The 26,352-nt window shown below is 40.1% G+C and overlaps 1 protein-coding gene across 2 annotated transcripts in view; it reads left to right on the top strand.

Annotated features, from left to right (window-relative positions):
* mub (poly(rC)-binding protein mub) overlaps positions 1-26,352 on the top strand; it is a 105,394-nt gene that overhangs the window by 1,562 nt on the left and 77,480 nt on the right. Inside the window, exon 2 of one of the 2 annotated variants that reach the window (XM_087348372.1) lies at positions 13,339-13,405. The exons of the other annotated variant lie outside the window; for it this stretch is intronic. The gene's annotated coding sequence lies outside the window, so the exon portion shown is untranslated. The remainder of the gene's footprint in view (positions 1-13,338; positions 13,406-26,352) is intronic. 2 annotated transcript variants of the gene reach the window in all.

The following is a 26,352-nucleotide window of genomic DNA, read 5'->3' as shown; positions in this document are numbered from 1 at the left end:
CTCTTGCTTACATGTAATATCCGGTCCAGACCCAATTTGTAAAGTTGTACCTAGCTTACACAGTGTTCCAATCATGCATTCCAAAATTCCAGTTAGCCCGGCTGGCAGTGAACTGATATGATTATGTTTTTTGATGATTAAAATGGTCAATCATCCTGAACCTAATAATGTTCCCTGTAATCCATGATTTGTTACGTGTTCATGTGGGGAGTTGCACATAAGCACATGTGCATTGATATTTTAAATAGTGGCCAGAGGTCCCCTGTAATACTTCAGTTTTGTGTAATGTAGAATTTGTTAGAGACATTTGGATATCACTTTTTATTTATGATGCGTGATTGGAAACGTCTGCATTATTAATAATAGACTCTTGGTTGTAAGAGTTGGCTTTTGCTCCTGAGGTCAGGCCTCTTGAGATTTGGATTTGTAGCTAGGCCAGTAAAGACTAGCAGATGTTGGAAATGCTGTTTATTTAGCATTTTTGGAAAATCTTAGGAAGAAAATTTATATTTGGATGTTTACTTTCAGCCCAAAGAGAAATTTTACCATTCGTGATATTTTCTGTGAGGTCATCAATTGCGACGAGCCTTTCATTGGTTACATCATGGGTCATTCCATATCAAATCAACATAGAAACTTGACCTCTGAATTGAATGATTTTTTGTGAGATTGTAGTCCAAATGGAGATTGTTTCTACCAAAATTTACCTGTTTTGAGAGTAGATGTCCAGATTTGTTAAAAACCTATTTTTTTTGAGAACATATAAAGTAAAAGTAAAGCTGTCCCATTATATTCCATGTAGGCGCAAGGGGAGAGTGGAGGTATAGCTCCTGCTCATTCTTAACCTTGACACTAGGGGGTGAGTGGTTAACATCACTCTGGCCTAATTGAAGTAATACATGGCTAATTTTATGTTCATTTCAAATCTAATAAAATGCCTTGCCACTGATCTACACCAATACAGTAGGGCACCGCTTATACGGCGGGTTAGGGACCAGACCCCCGCCGTAAAGCGAAAATCGCCGAAAAGCGGATCTTTGCCTTATTTCACTTGCAAATGCATATCAAAGCCTAATAAGATGTTACACTATCATATAGTAAGTGCACAATAGCGCTAGGCCTAAGAAAACGATATGAAATTAAAATGAATATCAGTAATACACACATTGTCCTCAGCTTATAGTGATTGGTGAATATAAATTTGAAAATTGATATGCTTATAGTAGGAAGGATGAAGGAGATGGCACATCTTCATCATCTTACTCTTCAACGAATCTTATTGGTTTTGGTGACGGTTCGGAAGCCATAGACATGCCTTGTTCACGAAGTTTAATCATCTCTAACTTGGCATTTAAAGTAAGAGGCTTACGACTCCTCTTTTTATCGCTACTACCCTTAGACGCCATTGTAATTACACTGTAGTAACCCAAAAATATTATATAAATATACAGTTTGTAATAACTGAAAAATTGCCAGAAATACAGAGACACGCGGAGCGCACAAAAGCTGTAAACAGACTGAATCAGCGACGAGAAAATGGCGCCGGACGCACTTCTCTGACTCAGCTGTTGAGCGCCGTATTAGCGGAGCGCCATAAAGCCGAGCGCCGAAAAGCGGGGCCCTACTGTATGTGAAGTAGTGACTGCAATAGGATTTGAATTTGTGAAGAGTCACTTCCTTTGTATTGATAGGCAACTTAAAACATGTTTCTTTTGAATTATTTACGTTTATTAATCGAGGTTAACATAAATTATCTGTGTGTATTATATATATTAAACTGTTGGAATTTATATAGTAAGATACCTTGTAAGAAAGCAACTTGTATAATATCTAACGATAAACTGAGTAGTTTTTTAAACATCCAAAGGTGATGAGACATTAGGCCAAAATATAACCTGCGTGAGAAGCGTAAGGTTCTTTCATTTAGGTTAGTGGGAGAAAAAGATGTTTTACTTCACTGTGCTGTTAAGTTGGTCACTTAACTCGTTATGGTATGCGTGTATATGTATATATCCTACTTTTGATAGAACTGCTGATTGAGGAATTTGCAGAATGTGGTGTAGGTGGACGTATGTTCAACACAAACAGTCTATGAGGATGGAGGAAGCTTATTTTCACATTTTGTTCCTCGCCGACTTAGTACACATCCTAACCACAGAAATGATCATATAAGCTTGTTACAAATCATGTGATGTCTTTCAGCTGAATTATGTCTTTTACGCACTAATCCCATGGTTGTCGATATATTTTGGGGTTAATTATGTCTTTCTTAACTGGCTGCTGAGCTCTACATGCAGTTTTAACTGAAGCAGATGGACTTTATAGCGGGTCATCCTCTTAACAATTATTTAGTGTCACAAAAATTGATGATGTTTCTGCTTGTCTTCTGGGATACTTTGCCATGTAGTCTGATAGAAGCTTACTGACGATTCAAGTGTACTTGCTGCCTCCATCATCAGGGCCATCTTCAAAATACTTACCATTCTTGTTAAGGAAAGATCTGTATGAAACAGCAGAGATTACGCACACACAAATTTTCACTCAGTTTTGTCTGCATAGACATTATTAAAAAATCTTCTCTGAGTCAACAAGAGACTAGTGGTCAATGTCGTGCTTGCTTTGTTTGGCCGCGTCTTTGGATTGGTGGATCTCCGTATTGTTTTAGTAAGTTAGTCTACAGAAACGGAAAACATTTACTACCGATTAGACAGCACAATGAATGCCAACATTGTAGCATTTCTCTGTGACATATCGTAGGAAGAGGTTGTTGCTCTGAAAAGGCCGTTTGTAGTGCGAATATAGTGACCAAATAACTACGGATCACCAACTGTGTAAATGGGCTCAGTCCAGTATTTAGAACTTCAATTTAAGAGATGTATTTATGCCAAAAAATATATTTGCTTCTCTTGTGTGTGGAAAGACAGGATTAAATTGAATGGCATCAGATGATTTGTGACAAGTTGGTTAAAATTTGTAAGGTTGTCTGTGAGCAATCTAACGATGTGAAAAAATATTTTGTCGCCTTTCAGGGTTTAGAGATTGTCCTGACAGTCTTTTTTATTGGCTTTTGTGCAAGTACCTTTCTTACAAGAAAGTGTCTTACTATGTAAATGTCAATATTTTTCAATTATGCATAATTTATGTTAACCTAAAGTAATGAATGTAGAGAATTGAGACGTTTCGTTCGAAGTCACCTCATAAATGCAATCGAAGTGACGTGTCTCAGTAAACTGTTTTACGAAACACAATCCAATTGTAGTCTCAAGTTGATGTTTTAAGTGATAGTTACATAAATACTTTTTGCTACTTTAAAAAATTTAAAAAACCCCATTTTGTGAGATACAAGGTCAAAGGTCAGATATGAATTCTGTGAGAGTATATGCATATTGAATATGTCGGTGTAATAGGTTATCAGAAAGAGAATTTTGTTGGCTTAAAAATGAGCAATAAATGAGCGGTGTCTCAATTAGTTTGAGCCCAAATAACTAGTTTTATGTCTGCCATCAGAAATTTAGTGACCACGAAGCAGTACATTTTGGCAATAATTGCAAATAAATTTTCAAAAAAATTATTTTAGTTCTGTGGTGTCAGGTTAAAAATGTCTCGTCTGTATTGATTTGATTGGAGTGACCCTCGTTTGTTAACACATCTTCCAGTTGGTTGTGTGTCACACTAGCGTACCACTAAGCCATTTACCACTGTTCGAGTCCAGACAGTCGAAGATTAATTTGTATCATTGCTCCTCAAGTAAACTGAACTGGTTTTAAATTTACATTTGAATGAGTTAAACTGGAGTAAAGTATGTGTTGATACCGGAAGACGTTAAAGTAATTGAAGACTTTTTGTGGACACCTGCATCATAATAGAAACAGTATTATTTGCATTGTGCAGCGGTGGTGGTGTGTCAAGGTGAGTATTGATTCAGAGCAAGAGGGCATGGGCTGTTGGGGCACATAAAGTTTGTGCGAGAGGTAATTGGGACACAGTTACCCTGTCAGTCCAATTCAAAACAAAAAATTGTATTCGGGATAACTTTGTAATGAAGAGGCTTGAGTTGTGTAATATCTGGAACATTGAAAATTATTTAAAGTTGCAAGGAAAATACAGCTTGTAGTTTTTGCCAGAAATTTTGAGCGTACAACTAGTGTTATGTGAGTGCTGTTCCATTCATAGTTTTAAGGGATATTATTATCCCATTAAATATTCACCACTTTATAGGATATTTTCTTCTATGTACCCGAGACAGACCTTGTCCCTAAGGTACATCATGCAGAAGATACTTCTGAAATACATTTTGTTTTTAATGTATGTTATATGTATTATATAATTTTATTTTATGACAGCGTCTTTCGAATGATGTATGAAGATCCCAAAATGGCTGTCTTCTGCAGTTCCCTGATGTGTTCGATTATTACTATTATTATTTGTCCATATAAAGTGCGGAAATGTCTGAACAATTTTAAAGTTGTTTTGTAATCAGCACATAACTTTTGAAAATTGCTGTCTTCTGGAATATTGCACTGTGTAGTCTGATAAGAGATTTCAGGGTAATCTTGAGGGCAGTAAGCTTCTGAAACATTGGTTCGTATCTGTGATACTGCACGGTGGAAAATCCCCGAAAAGATGGCCGTCTTCATACTCGTAGCCTCGAGAACCTCGAATCTCATTTATTTTGATATGAATCTTCCCTTGGATATTGAATGAAGCAAAGTGATTAGGTTGAAGTTTTACAATTTGGGCTGTTTGACAAGATTATTTTGTTTTTCATTTAAAGCATGGGTTCTCAGCTCAGCATGTTTTCTGCAGTATACACGCACTTCTGGTATTACTGTCACCTGTTTGATGAAGAATAGTTACTTGATTAGAAACAATGTTAATGTCAATATTCTTAGGCAATGCCCGTCACCGTGAGCGTCTTCCAGCTCAGAGAAGAATTTCAAGTCGGGCACTAGATAGAACAGGTCCTACCGAAGAACATGTTTTTTGGGGGGGGGGGGTCGCATGCAATTCACGAGAAATAAATATAATTGAGAGATCAGTTAAGTATAAGCATTGGCAAAGTTGAGTATTACATGAACCTGTTTTCAGTAACAAGTTGGCAACATTTTTAATGAATCGACATGAATTTTAGTAAACTGCTCTTTTTTTTTATATTCTTGTGGCCTAATAGTTGGAGAGAAGGTGAATGTGACCTCAGGTTAGAAAAGGTGGTATTTGCATAAAACTAATTTAATTAAATATTTATCGGATTAATTGTAGGTAGCATCTTTACCACAGGTGAAACTAACCAACAGACACCATCATTGACATGAAACTTGGCCAGTCGCAAGAAGTCGTGTAGGTAGAGATAAGAACGTAGAGAATTTATCACTTTACGTTGTTTCGATCCAAGTCTTCTGTAAGTCGGTAGTTTAATGTGAGATGTGTTTAATTATAGAAGAGATCTTGTGTGTACTTGTTTCTTGTGACTATTATACAAGGCATAAATTTATAGTTTGAAAAATTTAAAGTGTGAGTATACTCACTTTTAAATGAATGGGAGGCCGAGTGTTGTGGCATTTGGCATAAATTGTGGTGTGGTTTTATGAATATGGTGGGAGGCATTTTATCTGTAGCTGTAAATTGACTGGTTCATATGAGAACAATCATAAAAGTTTCAGGGCAAACATAAGTAGCACAGGCAGGAAGATAGTAAGCATTCCTTGAGGATTGGTGTGAGTTTTTTTATGTGGCAAGTGAGGGTTGACATTTATTTAAGTAGTACAGAGTGAAGTTCAGACTTCATTTGCAACAGACAGCTGTTTTGTATGTGTTGTTACTACCTGCGAGAAAAATAATTGTTATCCTTTATTGTTACAAGGAGCTCACTCAGGTTCAGAAGACCTTGTGAATTTATGTAGGATTTGAGGTTTTCATGGCAGTGAGTTTGAAGATGGCTGTCTTGTGGGTTGTTGCGCTGTGTAGTAAGGTAGATGTTTACCAACGTTTCAGAGGTCATACTGCCTCCGTCATCAGAGTATAAAGATTTCTGTCTTCTGGGTTGTTGCGCTGTGTAGTAAGGTAGATGTTTACCAACGTTTCAGAGGTCATACTGCCTCCGTCATCAGAGTATGAAGATTTCTGTCTTCTGGGTTGTTGCGCTGTGTAGTCTGGTCGATGTTTACCAACGTTTCAGAGGTCATACTGCCTCCGTCATCAGAGTATAAAGATTTCTGTCTTCTGGGTTGTTGCGCTGTGTAGTAAGGTAGATGTTTACCAACGTTTCAGAGGTCATACTGCCTCCGTCATCAGAGTATGAAGATTTCTGTCTTCTGGGTTGTTGCGCTGTGTAGTCTGGTCGATGTTTAACAACGTTTCAGAGGTCATACTGTCTCCGTCATCAGAGTATGAAGATTTCTATCTTCTGGGTTGTTGCGCCGTGTAGTCTTGTCGATGTTAACCAACGTTTCAGAGGTCATACTGCCTCCGTCATCAGAGTATGAAGATTTCTGTCTTCTGGGTTGTTGCGCTGTGTAGTCTGGTCGAAGTTTACCAACGTTTCAGAGGTCATACTGCCTCCGTCATCAGAGTATGAAGATTTCTATCTTCTGGGTTGTTGCGCTGTGTAGTCTGGTCGATGTTAACCAACGTTTCAGAGGTCATACTGCCTCCGTCATCAGAGTATGAAGATTTCTGTCTTCTGGGTTGTTGCGCTGTGTAGTCTGGTCGAAGTTTACCAACGTTTCAGAGGTCATACTGCCTCCATCATCAGAGTATGAAGATTTCTGTCTTCTGGGTTGTTGCGCTGTGTAGTCTGGTAGAAGTTTACCAGACTACACGTCGCAACAACCCAGAAGACTGCAATCTTCACCTTGTGAATTGTTATCAGTTGGCAGCAAACTATCTATACATTTTATCAGAAGTGAGTTGCAGGTGCAGTGTCCATATGTCCTTGTGTGTTAAATAAATACCCATTGGATAGGAGGCTGGGTTCGCCTCACCCGGTCTGGATACAGAGGCTAGAATCGAGCCCGTAGCTAGTCACTTTGCTGCTATGCCCCATATATGACTGCAAGAATTCGAATGGCATAAAGGATGTTTATAAATCGTCTTTTAAATTTTACTAGCGAATAAGGCCTGTAGGAAAATAGACACTGTTTGAGCGTCATCTGCGAGAGAAACTCTAGAGTTTCACCGAGATTCCGATGGTAGCACCTGTTGTTTTCCACGGCAGTGCATCCGTCTTTTGTGAATCAGGTCATTTACCAGTGCATGGAGTTGTTTATCGAAACGATATGTGATGCACAGGTTCAATATGGTGCCGGAGGAGGAGACCGGAATTGTTTCGCGCAGGAAATGTACGGGTGTCCACGTGTGTCGAAAAGATTCGCAGGGTCTTTGCCCGCACTTCTCGTAAGTCGATGCGATCTGCAACAAGCGAGTTACTAATGGCGCGTTCGACGTAGCATCGGGTGTTATCAAAGCGTTTCTGTGTACTTACAAGTTGCAGGTGGAGAAGGGCATTACGCCAGATGATGGGATGGACCGTAAGGAATTTGCAGTGGCCATGCTTGAGAGCTGGACGAAGACAATGAATTCCTGAGGAAAATGTTATTCTCTGACGTAGCTGCATTCCACGTTTCAGGGAAAGTAAACAAACAGAACGTGAACTCTGTATACGGCACGAATGTGTGTGTGTGTCTACCTGCTCGTAAGTAGGTCGCCCAGTTCATTTAGTGACGCAACGTGCTTCTCGTAGGTCTACCTTGGGTTTAAAATTCTCTTTTCAGATGGTAGATGATGTTAAATTTAGTAAATGTTACTTTTATTATGAATTGCTTTGTTTTTATTCACAAGCAATTCGTCCATATTCTGACGTCGAACATAAATTTATAGTATTCGTATTAATATGTGGTAGGCATATATTGAATTTAAACCAGGCATAGAATCCTATAATTTTAGTTTATTAGACATGGGCCTATGCTTATTCCCTTTTTACATTGAAGCCTTCTGTTGTACTTCTAGGACAATTTTTATTAACTGATTTTCTTACTTTCGTTAATGTAACCTGCAAACAGGACTGGCAGAAAAGTTATCAAATGGAATTTTAAAATGATAAAACATTACAGCTTATAAAATGTATGTTTATTGTTATACATTACGTATGTTTTATTTTATTTTTGTTTAATAATGTTATAATTCAGTGCCCATTACAGACTTTTATAAACATGGGGAAAGGATTATGAATGATAATGGGTTAGTAGGGATTTGGAAGGAAGCAGTCACGTCCTTCCTTTAGGTGCATTTTACCTGGAGAGACTTGGGGAAACCACGAAATACCAAATCATTCAATTTTTTCAAAATCTCGCTGTGTGTAACACAAAATGCCTCCATAAATGTGGTGTTCCGTCCACTACAAGCAAGAATTTGAAAATAGGGTACACGACACATTAAAATCTCAATATATGTTGGAAAACAAAGGCAGGAACTGAATTGTCATTCTGAAACGTCAGATTCCACATCCGTTTTTTTTTCTATCACAATCGCCCGGAGAACAAAAGAAGTAAGAAAATGTTTGTTATGTAGAATACTGTATTAAAATAACTCGGGCATTTCCCACAACTTAATGCAGAATAGTGTCTTGTTTGTTATAAAATTGTTATACTCGCTGTCTCGTGATAAATACTTCACTGGACGCCAGCTGTGTCCATTGCCTGTTGGCTTTGTTTCCAGTCAAACCAACTTTAGTTACTGATTCACACTTACAGTATTTATTCTAGTGGGATTGGCCAGTCATCTCAGAGACCTTCGAAGCTGATAAGAGGATTCTCAGGGTCCCTATTTTCCTATAGACGTCTCTGTTTCCCAGTTCCATATTTAATTTTCTCACATCGTTGTTGTATCTTGAAGATTGAGAAAGTACATTTGTACCACAGTGTTCATTCTACAACAAAATTCAATAATATTATGGATGTAAGAAATTTCATATGGCAGTTCACGTCTTTGTGTTGAATAGATAGGGGAAATAAATATCGTTAGTTTCGTAAGTGTTGGCATGAAATTGTTAGACAGGGTCCCAGTTCTTGGCCGGTCAGATCACCAGATATCATACACCATGGGATTCTTTTTTCTCGGGGTGAGCCACGGTGGTCTAGCGGTTAGAACGCTGGCCTTGTAATCCTGGGGGTCTCGGGTTCGATTCCCGGCGGTGCCCGAATTTATAACTTGTGTTGGGCAAGGCCGTGGTCTAGGCAACACGGAGTTTTCCTCCGTGGCATCCCAACAATTACTCCATTCACACACAGAAGAAGGCAATGGCAAACCACTTCTGAATCATCTGCCAAGAACGTATATGAACAGGTCCCAGTCCGAGAAAAGGATGGAAGGATCCTGTTCATATGGACCTGTCGTCAGACAGAACACTGAATAATAATAACGTAAAAGACTGGTCTACCGAACTCAGGTGGCCTACGTCAACGATTTGAAGATAGAACTGCAGCTGCTATTACAGAAGTTGACGTGCTGCATCGTACATGGATGGAATTTGAATATCGCTTTGCGTACGTGTAACATTGTGCCCCATGTCGAAGGTGTGTAATATTCAAAACAGATTTTGAGAAGTAATCTCTCGTATGACGCTGTGTCTTTGTCTTGTCATAAAGATTTTATTCACGAGTAAAGTTTGTAAATATGCCGTGTTCCTTGACTATTACGATTTGAGTAAAATGCGAATTTTTAGACCACAGCGATGTTGCCTGTCCGCAGGATATAATGACTGATAATGATGTGGCTTGTATGGTAGACTACTGTCCACGGATGACGAGATAAACCTTGCTTGAGGAAGTCGTTTCTGGTCGGTGCGGGGGGGAATGTGTACTGCCTAGAGGGCTGCTATTGGTGGGAAATGTGGTACGTCAGAGTTTTACGCTACTACACAGACTGAAAACATCAAGCAGTTAAGAGTAGCGTGTAGTGAGCGCACTTTTAATGTGTTCTGCGGGTGTTGCGATAATATTCTGGATTAAATCGCTGTGCCTCTGTGAGGTAATCTTAAAGCTGAACCCATTAAAACACATGAAAGATTGTTGTCTGTTTTTCGTTCGGTGGTTGTGGAACGAATGCTTTTAGGATGGGTCGTCACTCTCCGCGAAATCTTGCACATGCGCGTATATCGAATTCTTAGCAGGGACTTTCTCCTGGTATGTGGACTGTACCTTTGGAGACATGCATGCACTGCTGTTTTTTAAAAGGTAGTGTCTTCTTGCCAATACACACGCATACCTGGCTAGTGAGCAACCATGCCAAGTACCTGGTCACCCTTCTGTAACAACATACTTGGCGCACATCCTCCAATTCCCCATCGTGGATAGCTATGACTTGCTCAACCCGCGAGGACTAAATCTTGTAAACTTCTATGCACAAAATATCGCTTTAGCTCCCAATGCTTCAATCATGCCCAGAGACGAGACGAAGTGTTTTAAGCGTGAGGGTGTGTTCGACGTTCACAGAACTTGGATATTCCTCATGCTATCCCGTCTGCCTTGAAGTGGATGGAGGTCGCTTCGGGCACCTGTTATAACTAGAAGGCGCCCATAGTTTGATTATGATTTTGGAGTGCCAGCAGGGTGGGACATTTGTGTGTCCCATAGGAAGTGTTCTTGTGGTGGTGTTGGTAGCACTCTGTGGCGAAGACTAGTTTGCAGCGACCAAATAATGACACCCATAGAGATGTATAATGAGTCGTAACCCTAATTGTGTAATTATATCCGTTTATAAGGAACCGTGCGATTTTTTGACAAGAGAGACGTGATTGAATTTAAAGTCATCACGTGATTAGTGACATGTATGCGCGATATATTTGAACCCATTGACGTGAAAATAAGCTTTCTTGATATTCATGAACCCTCTGCACGAAATGATACGCTATTTGTGTTAACAATTAAAACAGCAAGCATTTTTTTCGGATTAATTTTTGTGTTGTGGGGGGTGTGTGCAGTAGTTCATAGAGATACCGTTAGACGGCATATGCGTCACATGCAGCTAACGTCAGATGATTAGCTCGCGGTTTCCAGCCAGTATGCAGATTTGGCGGACGAGGGAACAGTTTTTGTTTCTTGCTGAAACAAAGAGTGTTGCGGGAACGCAGAGACGGTTTCGTGCTTGTTCACAGACTTCATCATCAGGACGGTAATGTTGACGGACGTTTCGCAAGTATGCTTAGCCCACAGAATATTTTAGCTGTCAGCGTAGCAACTGGTTTACCGTTAAATACGCAGTGGTTAATGCAAGCGGCTGTGACTTTCGGCCCCATCTCCCCGATAGTGTACGGGATGACAGGTCACTAGGAACCCCGCTCTGAATGCGCAGGTCCAAGGTCAACTGCCTCTGGGGGTCGGTGGCCTGTCTGCTCAGCGAGTGGAGGGTGGACCAGGTTGTTGTTATTGAGGTGGTTCGATGAGGCGATGCCCCAGGAAGAGAACCGAAATTAACCAGTTCCTCGGAGGTCCTTCATGCCATCACGGGGACTCGCGAGCTGTTGCGTGACGCGGGACTCTTTTTTAAAAAATAAGGGCTTGTATAATACTCTGATGCACCGCCGGTGTTACGTGTGAACGAGAAAACACGATGTGCAGACCCGCGTGTGGTCTGCTGTGCTTGGAACTTTGTTTCCTTGAACCACTCACTGCAGTAGACGGTACTTAACACAAATGTTAGACACTTTCGCAATGTTCGGTGGATGATTTTTAGGTGCAGTTCCTGTTATCGGTTGCCAGTTAACTGAATTTGTCAGCTGTTTTTTAAAGTCTCGGTGGGCATGGGTTTGTTTCCAGACAGCTGTTCGATTTGTAGGAATATTCCCACCTCATTATCATCGATTTAATCACCCTAATAATATCAGGTGAGGAGTGTAGGCCGTGGAGTTCATCATTATTCAATTTTCTGAATGATCCGTCGTCCTCACTTTCAGGTCCAAATGTCTTCCTTCAAAACACTCGTTCTCAAAGACCCTCAAACTGAGAGACCAAGTTTCGAACCCATATAGCACAACTGACAAAATTACATTTTTGTATATTTTAATCTTTAGTTTGTTATGAGACAGGAGGACAGAAGATCTTAGACTGAATAAAAGCTAAAATTTCGTGGATTTAATCTGCTCTTAATTTTGTCATAAATGTCATTATGACTTGTCAGTGCATTCCTCAAGTACTTGAATTTTGTCACATTTTCGAACTGTTCATTAGCTGTCCTTACATTCTGTTTCTGTCATGAATTCTGATGCCGAGACACGATCATGTACCTTGTCTCTCCTGAATTTATTTCTAGTCCAACATCCCTACTGGCCCTTAAAGAGTGTTTCTCTGGTCGCTTTTCGCCCAACAAATTAATATCATCAGTCAGCAGAGACCAAAAGCTGATGTGTCCCATTCAATTCCAAACCGCCCTGATATTATCGGACTTACCTGATGTCGTATTGTAAGGCAAAGCTCAAAAGCAGTGGCAATAAAGCATCTCCCAGTTTCAGGCCATTATGAAAGGGAAATATATCGGATAAATGTTTATCTACTCGAGGTTTGCTAGAGATTTCACTTAAACACGTTTTAAACAGGCTGAACAGCTTCGTAGGTATACCAAATTCAAGAAAACTGGTAAAGAGCTTCTCTTTTAATAGTATCTGGCGAATGTAGAAAATTTGATGATTTAATTGTCATATAAGGCCAACCTCGCCAGAAGAATTTTGGATAAAATTTTGTAGGCAGGTGATAAAGAGGGAGATTCCTCGACAATTATTTCGATCCGTCTTATCACCCTTATGAATTGGTACGGTAATAGATTCCTTCCACTGCTTTGGCATTTATTTCTTTCGTATGCCATATAGAGCAGTGGTGTTCAACCTGGGGTACGCGAAGACATCTTAAGGGGTACGTGAAATTTAAAAAAAAATATTTTATGATAAACACTGAATAATCAGTAATGTAATTTATTTAATTTATTTTAGATGTAGATTATATACTACGTATAACTTGAATTATACACCAACAACTTTGGGGGTACAAAGTTGAAGAGAAATTATATCTGGGGGTACGCGAAGACATCTTAGGGGGTACGTGAACAGTGATCAGTACCCCTGGGATTTATACTTTTTCAACGATTGGTAGGAATAAAAGACAATTTCTTTCGAGTCGTGGATGTTAACAGAAATATGTTTTGCATGCGTGGAATTTCATACAGTAGAATATATTCTTTGTTGCTGTTTGCGTATTCGTATCTTATGGCGATGTTAATATTGAGGTTTGCTCGGACTTTGGCGTCTGAAAGCAATGAATTCTGAATCGTCACTACCAAAACTTGTTCTTGCAGGTGGAAAGGGACGTTTGAATCACTGTAGTTGTCACTGGAGCATCTGCAAGACTGGAAAACAGCTTTGGTATGTAAATAAAAAATTTTGATACACGTAGTTTTTGTAGTTTGTGAGGATAAACGTGTAGCTTTTGTGTTATCTTTAGGACTGAAATTATTATTTCAGCACTGAAGGACGCTAATTAACAACATTTTCTTTCATTAGGTCTGTAACAAGAATTTTTTTTACAAAATAAAACTGAAAAGTGGTATAATTTATTTTAGAGGGGGGGAGCACCATCTTCTTGTGGTCTTGAAGTTTTGAGTCACGTGTGAAGGTGGTTTTGCTTCTGGGTTGTAGCGATGACGCATCGACCCTATGAGTGAGGTAGAAAGGGCATTTGAAACGTAAATTTCTACCAGATAGCAAAACTGCCATTTTGGTTTGTGTTGGTCGCATATAACTTCTCCTTTACATGACGCTCTAATAAAACTTTAATTTTTCCAAAAGCGTTTTTGTTTTAATAATTTATATTTGTCCTGGGCCAACAAAATCCAATCTCCTTCAACGCCTATCTCCCATAGATTCCGCCTGAGATTATCCTCCCATCTACGTCTAGGTCTCCCCAGCGGTCTCTTCCCCTCAGGCTTCCCAACTAATACCCGGTGCACACCTCTTGTCCCATCCATGCGCGCTACATGCCCCGCCAATCTCATTCTTCTCGCTAGCAGCTATTTTAAAGCATTAAAACCATGTACTAAGCATCGAATGGTCTATACCAGTGGTGTACAACCTGGGGTACGCGTACCCCCGGGGGTACGCGAAGAAATTTTACGGGGTACGTGAAATTTAAAAAATATATATTATTTTATGAGAAACACTGAATAATCAGTAATGTAATTTATTTAATTTATTTTAGATGTAGATTATATACTATGTATAACTTGAATTATACACCAACAACTTTGGGGGTACAAAGTTGAAGAGAAATTATATCTGGGGGTACGCGAACAAAAAAGGTTGAATACGACTGATCTAGGCTGTTTATTATTATTTATTTAGTGTTCTGTCTGACGACAGGTCCATATGAACAGGATCCTTCCATCCTTTTCTCGGACTGGGACCTGTTCATATACGTTCTTGGCAGATGATCCAGAAGTGGTTTGCCATTGCCTTCTTCTGTGTGTGAATGGAGTAATTGTTGGGATGCCACGGAGAAACCGGGGAAGAAGCCCCCGGAGGAAAACTCCGTGTTGCCTAGACCACGGCCTTGCCCAACACAAGTTATAAATTCGGGCACCGCCGGGAATCGAACCCGAGACCCCCAGGATTACAAGGCCAGCGTTCTAACCGCTAGACCACCGTGGTACGTGTCAGGAACGATATAGAAGTACAAATCGGCGAACAAATCTTTCGTCACCGTCCCGTAATTTGCTTTGATTGTTGATAACGTTCGAGACTTGGTGGTGTCAGTGGATATGTCGACTTCCTGTTACGTAGGAACAGCTGTGATGAAAACTAGTTGTAACGAATGAGGGGAAAGATTTGTAGACGTGATACGCCAGTCATCCATTGAAAGTGTGAATCAATTCTGTTTCTGACACGTCGCAGGTGTGATATGCTACCAACATCGCCTGACTTTATGGAATGAATTGAAATTGCTTGGACGACAGATGCAGGAAGGGTTTGTATGATTTCGCTGTGGCTGCCAGACTTGCATTGATTTGGTGCATGATGTAATGTTCCGTGAAACAGTAGAGGTGGCAGGAATTTTGGACGATTGTGAGGTTTTAACCGTAACAATGGAGGCAGCAGGTACCTCCGAAACGTCGATAAACTTCTGATTACATGGCGCAACAACCCAAAAGACAGACATCTTCATGAATTTTTCTTTTCGTACGTAAGTTGAAGGCAGATGAGACATGGAGGCACGTTTTCGATCAAATCTTTCGATATGTGTTCTTTTCCGGTCGATGGAGCTTTCATGGTTGTTAGGTTCGACGTTGCTTTGACGCTCCTTTCTTTGTGTAGTTCCTTCTGGCTGTTTGCTCTTTTTGATGTTTTAAAAGGCGTACACCTGACTTGATGAGGTGTCCATCCGTGCTGTGTTTCATGAAGTCATGTTGCAGAACAAAAAGGAATTACGTGGATGAATTGACGCATCTGCCTTTCGACTTTGCACAGCCCTCTTGCTAATTTGAGCGTAGATTGTACTGTACGTTGTAGAAACATTGGTAAACCATGGATAAATCATGGCCATATATTTTGGTGTTACATTTGGTCGCTCGTAGATCAGAATTCGACCAAGTTTTTTCCTTCCGCAAACTTATGTATGTTGAGGATTGACTTACCTTGGAAAAGGCGGAACTGGACTAGACTTCAAAAGTTCTTTTCATGAAGGACAATAGGCTTTTGGGATTATCTGCCACCACTAGCAGTAGCCCCCCTGTGTAGGATTTGACGTTTTCACGGCGGTGAGTGAAGATTTCTGTCTTCTGGGTTGTTGCGCTGTGTAGACTGGTCGATGTTAACCAACGTTTCAGAGGTCATACTGCCTCCGTCATCAGAGTATGAAGATTTCTGTCTTCTGGGTTGTTGCGCTGTGTAGTCTGGTCGATGTTAACCAACGTTTCAGAGGTCATACTGCCTCCGTCATCAGAGTATGAAGATTTCTGTCTTCTGGGTTGTTGCGCCGTGTAGTCTGGTAGATGTTTACCAACGTTTCAGAGGTCATACTGCCTCCGTCATCAGAGTATGAAGATTTCTGTCTTCTGGGTTGTTGCGCCGTGTAGTCTGGTAGATGTTTACCAACGTTTCAGAGGTCATACTGCCTCCGTCATCAGAGTATGAAGATTTCTGTCTTCTGGGTTGTTGCGCTGTGTAGTCTGGTCGATGTTTACCAACGTTTCAGAGGTCATACTGCCTCCGTCAACAGAGTATGAAGATTTCTGTCTTCTGGGTTGTTGCTCTGTGTAGTCTGGTCGATGTTAACCAACGTTTCAGAGGTCATACTGCCTCCGTCATCAGAGTATGAAGATTTCTGTCTTCTGGGTTGTTGCGCTGTGTAGTCTGGTCGATGTTTACCAACGTTTCAGAGGTCATACTGCCTCCGTCATCAGAGTATGAAGATTTCTGTCTTCTGGGTTGTTGTGTTGTGTAGTAAGGTAGATGTTAACCAACGTTTCAGAGGTCATACTGCCTCCGTCATCAGACTATGAAGATTTCTGTCTTCTGGGATGTGTACATTTCTCATCCCACAACGTCTATGTTTTGATTGCCATGCTTCGTAGAGGTTGTAAAGCTCATTATGATGTCTCGTTTAAAAAGGCCTTGATTGTCATACTTGAAAATACTGTTCATGTGTTGGTATATGTCAGATTATTCGCTTCCAGAACATGAATTAGACGTACCGATGTTTTTCCTGAAGGCGCCAATACTTTATACGGGATCTCATTATCATCACTCTGCAGTATCATTTGTTTTTAAACTGACTTTGTGCTCACGACACAAAAATGTAGGCAACCCGGCCGCCAAGCAGAGAGCTAGGGCATATTTCTGCGCAGTCGCAATACGTCGTCCGTTGCCGAGTGTGTTGTGTCTCCTCGGTTTTTAAATCCGCTTAGAAACAATGGTCGCATTAGAAGGCGGTGGCGATTGGCCAACGTTATCAGCTTTACTCACCTGCTTTCTACCCCGTTATTAACCAGGGATTATTTGTGCTGGAATTACTGCCCGGTTCACTTATCAAACGTGCCAGTATGGATTTCATTTACACTGCCTGTATTATTATTCCTTTGCTGTGCATTGGACCGAACCCTCAAGTGATGCTCGCAGGGGTGGACTGGTACACCAGCCATATTGGAATTGGATTGACGTACGTTTCTTTTTGTAAGCTTTTATTCGATGGTGTAATTCATGTGATTGGCGTTCCTGTCTCTAGAACTGCTTACTTCTTTCCTTCTGCGATCTGCTGTTCTGTCAGCCACCATCACTAATTACACAAACAATACCTGCAATTATAGTTCGCATTCTCCATGTAAGGAGGGGATCCCTTTATGTATATATATTAGTGTTGCGAGTAAGAAACGTGTTTAGGAGAAAATTTAAGTGCACCGGAGATAAGGGAACGTATCTAGCCCAGTGGTATTCAACCTTTTTTGTTCGCGTACCCCCCAGATATAATTTCTCTTTAACTTTGTACCCCCAAAGTTGTTGGTTTATAATTCGAGTTATACATAGTATATAATCTACATCTAAAATAAATTAAATAAATTACATTACTGATTATTCAGTGTTTATCATAAATAATATATATATTTTTTTAATTTCACGTACCCCCTAAGATGTCTTCGCGTACCCCCAGATATAATTTCTCTTCAACTTTGTACCCCCAAAGTTGTTGGTGTATAATTCAAGTTATACATAGTATATAATCTACATCTAAAATCAATTAAATAAATTACATTTCTTATTATTCAGTGTTTATCATAAAATAATATATATTTTTTTTAAATTTCACGTAACCCATAAAATGTCTTCGCGTACCCCAGGTTGAATACCACTGGTCTAAACCATAACTAGATGGCTCACCGAACCCGAAGGTTACGAACAAATTAAGTATCTAAACCATAGCAAAACAAAATTGAAAATAAATACTGAAGACTCCTTTAGATTGTTGAGAATTGCATTGAAAGTCTTCGGTGGACCTCGAGGCCATCGGCCCCCCCCCCCCCATAGAATGGTGTGATCGGACCATTTATGGATTTTTATGCAGCCTTCAGTTAAATTTAATGGAATATTCGTCCGCGAGAACCGAAAGCTTGTGTTATATTGCACTGAAGTTGCATGTCCACTGAAAGTAGGGCGTAGGACTCATGTTATTTAAATTATAACTACCTTTTCTCAGAGGTCATTTAGTTGGCGGGCGATATTTGAAGCCCGTAACTTAGGACCGAGGCCGTGTGTTGCCGTATCTGTCCTGCGGCTATGATACGTGCTTATGGAGCAGAAGATTACCAGCGGAAAACCGAAGAAATTGGAAATAAACTTGCTTCATTGCCAATTCGTCTAGCACGAATCTCACCAGAAGTCGTCCGTACCGCGTGTTTTATTTTCGATATTTCTGCGGGTATGCGTGATTGGTATATTCTGCACGCGTGTCAGATTAAATTTGGGCGAAAACCTCCTTTCTTACAGGTAATTTTTTTTATCTCTGACTTTATATAATCCTGTACGCAGTTATATTTAGAACAGTGATCACCACATTTTTACTCTGGGCTATAATACAGTTATATTCAGATGAAAAGTGACGAGCACATGTGCGGGAATTGGCTTAATAGTTAATAGTACGGAAGTATTGCCTGTGAAACATTCTGTTTCTTTTACTCTGACGATCGTGTCTAAGGATGTGGCTCCTACAGTGAGTTAATTGTCGCGTGTGCCTACCTCGCGCTGTTATAATGCATCTTGTCCTTTGATTGTTATTTTTAGCCGTGGACCAGGAGCTAAGCAATTGTCCGGGCTTCCCCAAAGATAGCTTTCTTTTAGACCTGGGGAACCAGCCGACCTTTATAGATGCGAAGATTAACCTACTACCGAAAGTGGCTTCAAGAAAGCCTGCTCTAATATTGCTACCTTTTACATAGAACAAATTTACTTCAATTTTAACTCTGGTAACGCCTTTTTAAGAGTTTTGATCGCGTTATTCGTGAGCAACCGCCACGGTGGTCTAGCGGTTAGAACGCTGGCCTTGTAATCCTGGGGGTCTCGGGTTCGATTCCCGGCGGTGCCCGAATTTATAACTTGTGTTGGGCAAGGCCGTGGTCTAGGCAACACGGAGTTTTCCTCCGTGGCATCCCAACAATTACTCCATTCACACACAGAAGAAGGCAATGGCAAACCACTTCTGGATCATCTGCCAAGAACGTATATGAACAGGTCCCAGTCCGAGAAAAGGATGGAAGGATCCTGTTGATATGGACCTGTCGTCAGACAGAACACTAAATAATAATAAGATGAGGTGGTCTAGCGGTTAGAACGCTGGCCTTGTAATCCTGGGGTCTCGGGTTCGATTCCCGGCGGTGCCCGAATTTATAACTTGTGTTGGGCAAGGCCGTGGTCTAGGCAACACGGGAGTTTTCCTCCGTGGCATCCCAACAATTACTCCATTCACACACAGAAGAAGGCAATGGCAAACCACTTCTGGATCATCTGCCAAGAACGTATATGAACAGGTCCCAGTCCGAGAAAAGGATGGAAGGATCCTGTTCGTATGGACCTGTCGTCAGACAGAACACTAAATAATAATAATAATAATAATAATAATGACGCCTTTTTAAGAGTTTTGATCGCATTATTCGTGAGCAGTAATGGAACATTGTTTATGTGACGCAAAACTCAGGGATGTAAACCTAAGAGTTCAAGTTTTCCCGGTCTGCGAATGTCCTGAAATGTCTTCGGGTGAACAGTCTCCTTAAAGTCTGGTTTAAGATGGAACGTATCGGAGTATTGGCGCCTTCTTCATCTGTGTTGATGTGGAGAGTGGCAATGAGTTCAACCCCGAACCAGACCGTCCAGAACGATAACCATGGGCGAAGTCTTCCTCAGGATGTAGTGAGTAAGCAGTTTGATGTCAACGCTGTGCTCGGTGAGAAACTGGTATTGTCGACAGCCATGTCAGCCTCCCAGTAAGCCACATTCTCCTGTGGCCTTACACAGGCTCCCTGTTTCGGTTTCTACCTTTATCACGAGGCGGCCTTCCACACTGTGGTTCCAGCAACAGCCCAGGTCCCTAGTTGGGTCGTCGCCTGTCATGTTGAAATGTTCTCGTCACTTCTTTTGAAGGGCCCTCGATGTTTAGGGAGATTCTGTTAGTAGGTAATGTAGGAGGATGTTGTTTCCCTTAACGTATTTTGTTACTGAATATTAACTCTTTGCAGCAGGGACGTGTAGGTGTTATGTTAATTAGTTGTGGGACTCCCCCTGTCACACGTGGCTTTGAGAGAGTTAAGATGGTGTACTCGCGCGACAGATCAATACTACGTGACTCGACTTTATAGCATTTTATCTCGGCTTGTCTGTTTTAAGAGAAATTGGACGTTGTAAGTCAGGGGAATTCTTTTATACCTTTAATTTTAGTTCAGATACTTTAAAAATTATGTATTTAGATAATTTTTGTCGGGCGATTAAGGCAGTCTACGTTATGAAATGAAATTTTCACCCGTGTTGCAGTTCTAACTCTTTGTTACGACTCGCTGGTAAATTTTACGTTCTGATTGGTTCTGCGTCTCTCTGTACTGGGTGCTGTTTTCCTGACTGTAAATTGTGTGGCGAAACCGGAAACTTCCATCTAGTGCCGATGTTAAAAAATCATTGAATAAAAATTTTCTTGGATATTATCCATCGTCTAGTAAATATAAAACGTAAAAAACGACGTTTCGGAGATGGGACTCTATCTCCGTCTTCAGGTTCCTACACAGATAGGGATTAGCTCTATCTAGTGGGCTTAACTGTGTAGGAACCTGAAGACGGAGATAGAGTCCCATCTCCGAAACGTCGTTTTTTTACGTTTTATATTTACTAGACGATGGAAGGTCCGGAGATAGGGATTAGCTCTATCTAGTGGGCCTAACTGTGTAGGAACCTGAAGACGGAGATAGAGTCCCATCTCCGAAACGTCGTTTTTTTACGTTTTATATTTACTAGACGATGGAAGGTCCGGAGATAGGGATTAGCTCTATCTAGTGGGCCTAACTGTGTAGGAACCTGAAGACGGAGATAGAGTCCCATCTCCGAAACGTCGTTTTTTTACGTTTTATATTTACTAGACGATGGAAGGTCCGGAGATAGGGATTAGCTCTATCTAGTGGGCCTAACTGTGTAGGAACCTGAAGACGGAGATAGAGTCCCATCTCCGAAACGTCGTTTTACGTTTTATATTTACTAGACGATGGAAGGTCCGGAGATAGGGATTAGCTCTATCTAGTGGGCCCAACTGTGTAGGAACCTGAATTCGGAGATAGAGTCCCATCTCCGAAACGTCGTTTTTTACGTTTTATATTTACTAGACGATGGATAATATCCAAGAAAATTTTTATTGAATTGACTCTTCACCATCGTCAAGAATTTTTAGATTTAAAAATTCATCATCTTTTCGCATTCGTCACATTTATAAGCTGATATCTGCAGAAGAAACTACTTTCGCTGGGATATTTGTACGCCTTTTATGGCTCAGTGCTTAAAAGCTTGTTTCTCGGTTGTTACTTACGACCCGAGATTGTGCGACAGTTGAAAGGATTGAAAATGTATTGATTGGATACCGTGTGCTTAATACCCGCGTAAAGGAAACCTTTGCTCTGCAGCTGGTAGGGCGCACGGCTGTCAGCAAAGTCGAGAGAAGAGAGACTTCGACGCGTTTAGGCATTTGAAAGTGAGGGCATGTCGAACAGGTCTCTACTGTTCGGTTCCTTGCTCCATTCCGAATAGTCAGTTTTAGACAACGCGTTGGCACAGATTACTTTGTTTGTGTGTTGTTTTGGCGTATTCCGAATTAGAATTTGACAGAGCAGTTATAACAAGTTAGAAAATTTACACGTCCTTTAGCAAATACGGAGCATTGACCAGAATGTGACCTTCGACCTTTGGATATGGTTACCAGTGTATCATGTTGACTCCCGACCCATTGTCTCTTTGGTGCTAAGAAAATCCTGTAGGTTTTTATGTAAAATGTGTTTTTGTTGTCCGACTTAATCAAAATTGGGAATGTATCAATAGTTGAACTCCCCCCAGAGACCTATCAAATATCTTTAAAATCTTTTCAGTCACTCGAAGAGTTGTTTCATAAGTACGGTCGGATGAGCACTGCTGTTATGCGTACGCGCCTAAAAATGAATGGAGTTTTAAATATGTTGCCATTTTTATGGATTTTTATTCCTCTATGGGTTCGATTCCCGGCGGTGCCCGAATTTATAACTTGTGGTGGGCAAGGCCGTGGTCTAGGCAACACGGAGTTTTCCTCCGGGGGCTTCCCCGGTTTCTCCGTGGCATCCCAACAATTACTACATTCACACACAGAAGAAGGCAATGGCAAACCACTTCTGGATCATCTGCCAAGAACGTATATGAACAGGTCCCAGTCCGAGAAAAGGATGGAAGGATCCTGTTCATATGGACCTGTCGTCAGACAGAACACTAAATAATAAATAATAATGGCAGTGGTATTCAACCTTTTTTGTTCTCGTACCCCCAGATATAATTTCTCTTCAACTTTGTACCCCCAAAGTTGTTGGTGTATAATTCAAGTTATACGTAGTATATAATCTACATATAAAATAAATTAAATAAATCACATTACTCATTATTCAGTGTTTATCATAAAATAATATATATATATATTTAAATTTCACGTACCCCAGGTTGAAGACCTCTGCTCTAGATGATCTTTTCCAATTGCCTGTCAAAATGGCTCCAAGTGTCTGTATATAACGGCTATAAAACAGCTGAACGGATTTTCTTGAAACTGAATAGCTGGGATTTTTACGAAAACTTTATCGACGGGTTCCACTTCGGGTTGAAATGTTAAAGGAGGACTTAGTTGGCGTTTCTGCGCGTCGATGGCTAGGGAATGTCCAGTTACTCTTCTGAACATGGTAATTTTTTTTTACCATGGTTTCCACAATTTAGGTCGACCAAACCCTTGGAAGTAATGGTTTGATGAAACACATGTGGGTAAAGACCACGAGGGTGTCTGGAGGCAAATTAAGTATGTGGGCGATCCCGGAAGGCTTATTAAATTAATCCGAAGATACATCAACTTCCGTTTCTTTAATCGAACTTTTTGAAGTAGAAGATTGAATTATTAAAATATTTATTAAAACTTTTTCCGTTAATCACAAAATATAATACAATACTTTTATTTTCCGTCGTTACACAAGCTTGTTGTTAAAAATCATATAAAATTTCACATAAAATTGTTTCACATGTGAAATTTTATATGATTTTTAACAACAAGCTTGTGTAACGACGGAAAATAAAAGTATTGTATTGAGGAACACAAGCATGATGCAATTAAGATATAAACAAAATATAATATTGTTAAAAGATTAAAACATCATTTAACGTTCCTATCGAGTACTCGATTACATTGGAACTTACAGTGACCTGTGATAATACAACCAACGAAGAAGAGAAATACAAAGGACCAGAACATCATCAGAAAAATGAAGAATATAAATCATAAAAACATTAACAATCAGTAATTCATGTAATAAGTTTAAACTACATAACACCCGTTGATGGCTAAATTATAGCCGAAACTAGTCGTGTAAGTTCCAATGTAATCGAGTACTCGAAGGGGAACGTTAATTGATGTTTTAATCTTTTAACAATATTATATTTTGTGATTGACGGCAAAAGTTTTAATAAATATTTTAATAATATATAATCACAATATGACGCATTTACAATATCTTAGAAGATTGAAGTTGAACAGTTTTTATACAAAAAAAAATTGAATTACTTTAATATTACTGGTCTTGTCGTCAACATTAATAGAATTTCCTAAAGTATTATCAGATATTAAAAGGCGTGTATTATCCTAGTTTTTTTTTTTTTGGCGAATTAAGATGCAATAAGGAGAACGAGACAGCTTGTTGTGTAATATGTTAATACTAATATTTTCACCGGGGTCTTCTCGTTCGATCGCCATATGAATGGCACTGATGCTTTGTTCCGTCTTTTCCAGAGCTCTTTGAGTTTTGTGAGTCGTATGCGAGTGGAGGTTTGAGCTTGGTATCACTCAACACCACCACCGACAGTTACCTTGAAACAGTCTTTGATATATGTTACCGTCACCTTCGACGTAGCTACACTCAATGAGTCTTGTGTTTTCACTACTCTAAACATTTCTGGAACTTCGTAGATGCTCTTCAGAATGGTCGTCGCGTGTTTATGAATGTCCGAAAATCTGTGGCACTTCAAAGCGGTCTTCGGTTTTGGGAATTGACAAATCTGGCGTAAGTGATGCGTAAGTCCGGTTTCAATATCCATGAGGAGGGGAATTTGATGAAGATTCAAGCCTTTGCCTAAAACTTGATGTTAATGCGTTGCTACGTAAGTGCGATTTATTTATAAAAAGAAAAATATGCAGTATAACCTGTCTCCCGCGAACAGCCAACCCGTCACGAAAGTTTTCTTATGGTCGGAGACACGAGAACTCATGCTAATACCCGATCACTTACTTTTCACCGAGGGTCAGCCACAGATGCTAGCGAGGTTGAAGTTGTAGGTAGCTCTTGGATCCGGGGTTGTTGTCAGAGCTCCCGGTTGGGCACAGTCGCTGTGGGCTTAGAACCCCTGGCATCGGTTGGCCCCTTTGGGTAACTCTATGGGCGGTATCGCACTAGGATGCCAACGGGAGGCCATGGCGCAGCTGCCAGCATTTCGGCAAAACTTAATGCATTAATTTAGTAGTCATATAATGGCATCTGGCATCCGTCTGGCAGCGCTGCCAACCAAGATGCCAAGTTCAAATGCTACTGGCATCGCTGCCAAGGCCAAATTAACATCACATGACAGTCTGGCCAGTCCATTGACGTCCGTGCGTGAATGTGCTTGTGTGTATTTCTGTTTCTTCCAAACGTGGATAATTTCGACACCGAAAGATTGATAATTGAAATTCAGTCCCGACTATGGGATTCATCTGCTATTGAATACGCAAACCGGGACTTGAAAAAAAGAAACTGGGTAGAACTTGTGGAAATATTTGGAGGAGATTTATTTACAGTAGAAAAGAAAGAATTAGCTAAGAAGTGTTTCTATGGCTTTATTTGTGGGGCCGCTTTCCAATATGGCAACTTGATTTATAAGTTTTTTTGTTTAGCTATCTATATATCACAAATAACGTGAATTAAGAAGAAACCTGCTTTTATAATGTTTTATTAAATAAAGTTTGTTCATGTAATATTACATGTGATTTGCAAGAACTGAAATATTTCAAATTCAATAATGGTATGGACGTGCAAAGTGTGTGTATATGGAGAATTTTTTTTTTACTTATTTCTTTGTTACAGAATTGAAATTCACTCCAGATATGTAGTTTTGATAAAGGTAAATCTAATTTTCTCTAAATTGATTAAAAATGGATATTTCTCTTTGCTAATAGCCCTCAATTTCGTCTGGCGTCTTTTTCTGGCAGCTGGACGCCATGGCATCGCTGTTGGTGTCGCTGCCATGGCATCCTAGTGCGATACCGCCCTATGGGTTGTGTGTCTGGTTCTCGGATTTCTTCGCATTTCGTACTGAGTGCTGGATTCGACTGTGTTGAGCCTGTAGGTAGATACCATTTGGTTGGCGACGATGATAATGTTGGCAGGATACTTAAAGATTCTTAGTTGGGGAGGGAATTGTATTGTTTCGAGATATTCTGTCATTCGTCTTCATGAAATGAATAATAAATAATCTTGAGTATACGAACCGGAGATATTCCGAGTGCAAGATATAGGCAGACGACTGAAATGATAAATTATATAATTAGGGTGCGATGTTGTATCTAGGAGCCATATGCTGAAGTGTTTCATCACTTGATAGAGGACGATCCATACAGTTACAACAGCGTTGCTATGGTTACGATCCGACAGTGTTGAGTTGAACAGAAGAATGGCACTTGGTGTTTATTGATCGTATTCTGGCTGCTGGTTTGTTCGTGTACTGGCGGATGAGAGAACTATTACGACGTTTCTCGCATCCCGTGATGTGGAACATCGAGATAAAAAGGCGATTCATATTTGTGCCTTCTTCTAGCTGCATTAAAGGCTAATTTGAATTTAGTTGATATATGGCGTAGAATGTCGGACGAGGAAATGTTGGCTACTTCATTTTTATTATCGAAATTAAAAAAAATACAATAAAATCTGGAAGAAAACATTTTAAATCTGATAAACATCTGACTAAAAGTTGCGTTTAAGAAATTATATTTAAGTTTATATAATTTTATATACACCTGAAGATGGTTCTTTTAGAACTGAAACATGTCGTGT

This window comes from Zootermopsis nevadensis, unplaced genomic scaffold (assembly GCF_977971745.1).
Source record: "Zootermopsis nevadensis isolate Lab colony 2312 unplaced genomic scaffold, Znev_1.0 Znev_ptg000013l, whole genome shotgun sequence".
Lineage (NCBI taxonomy): Eukaryota > Metazoa > Arthropoda > Insecta > Blattodea > Termopsidae > Zootermopsis > Zootermopsis nevadensis.
This window is presented reverse-complemented; position numbering and strand designations above follow the sequence as displayed.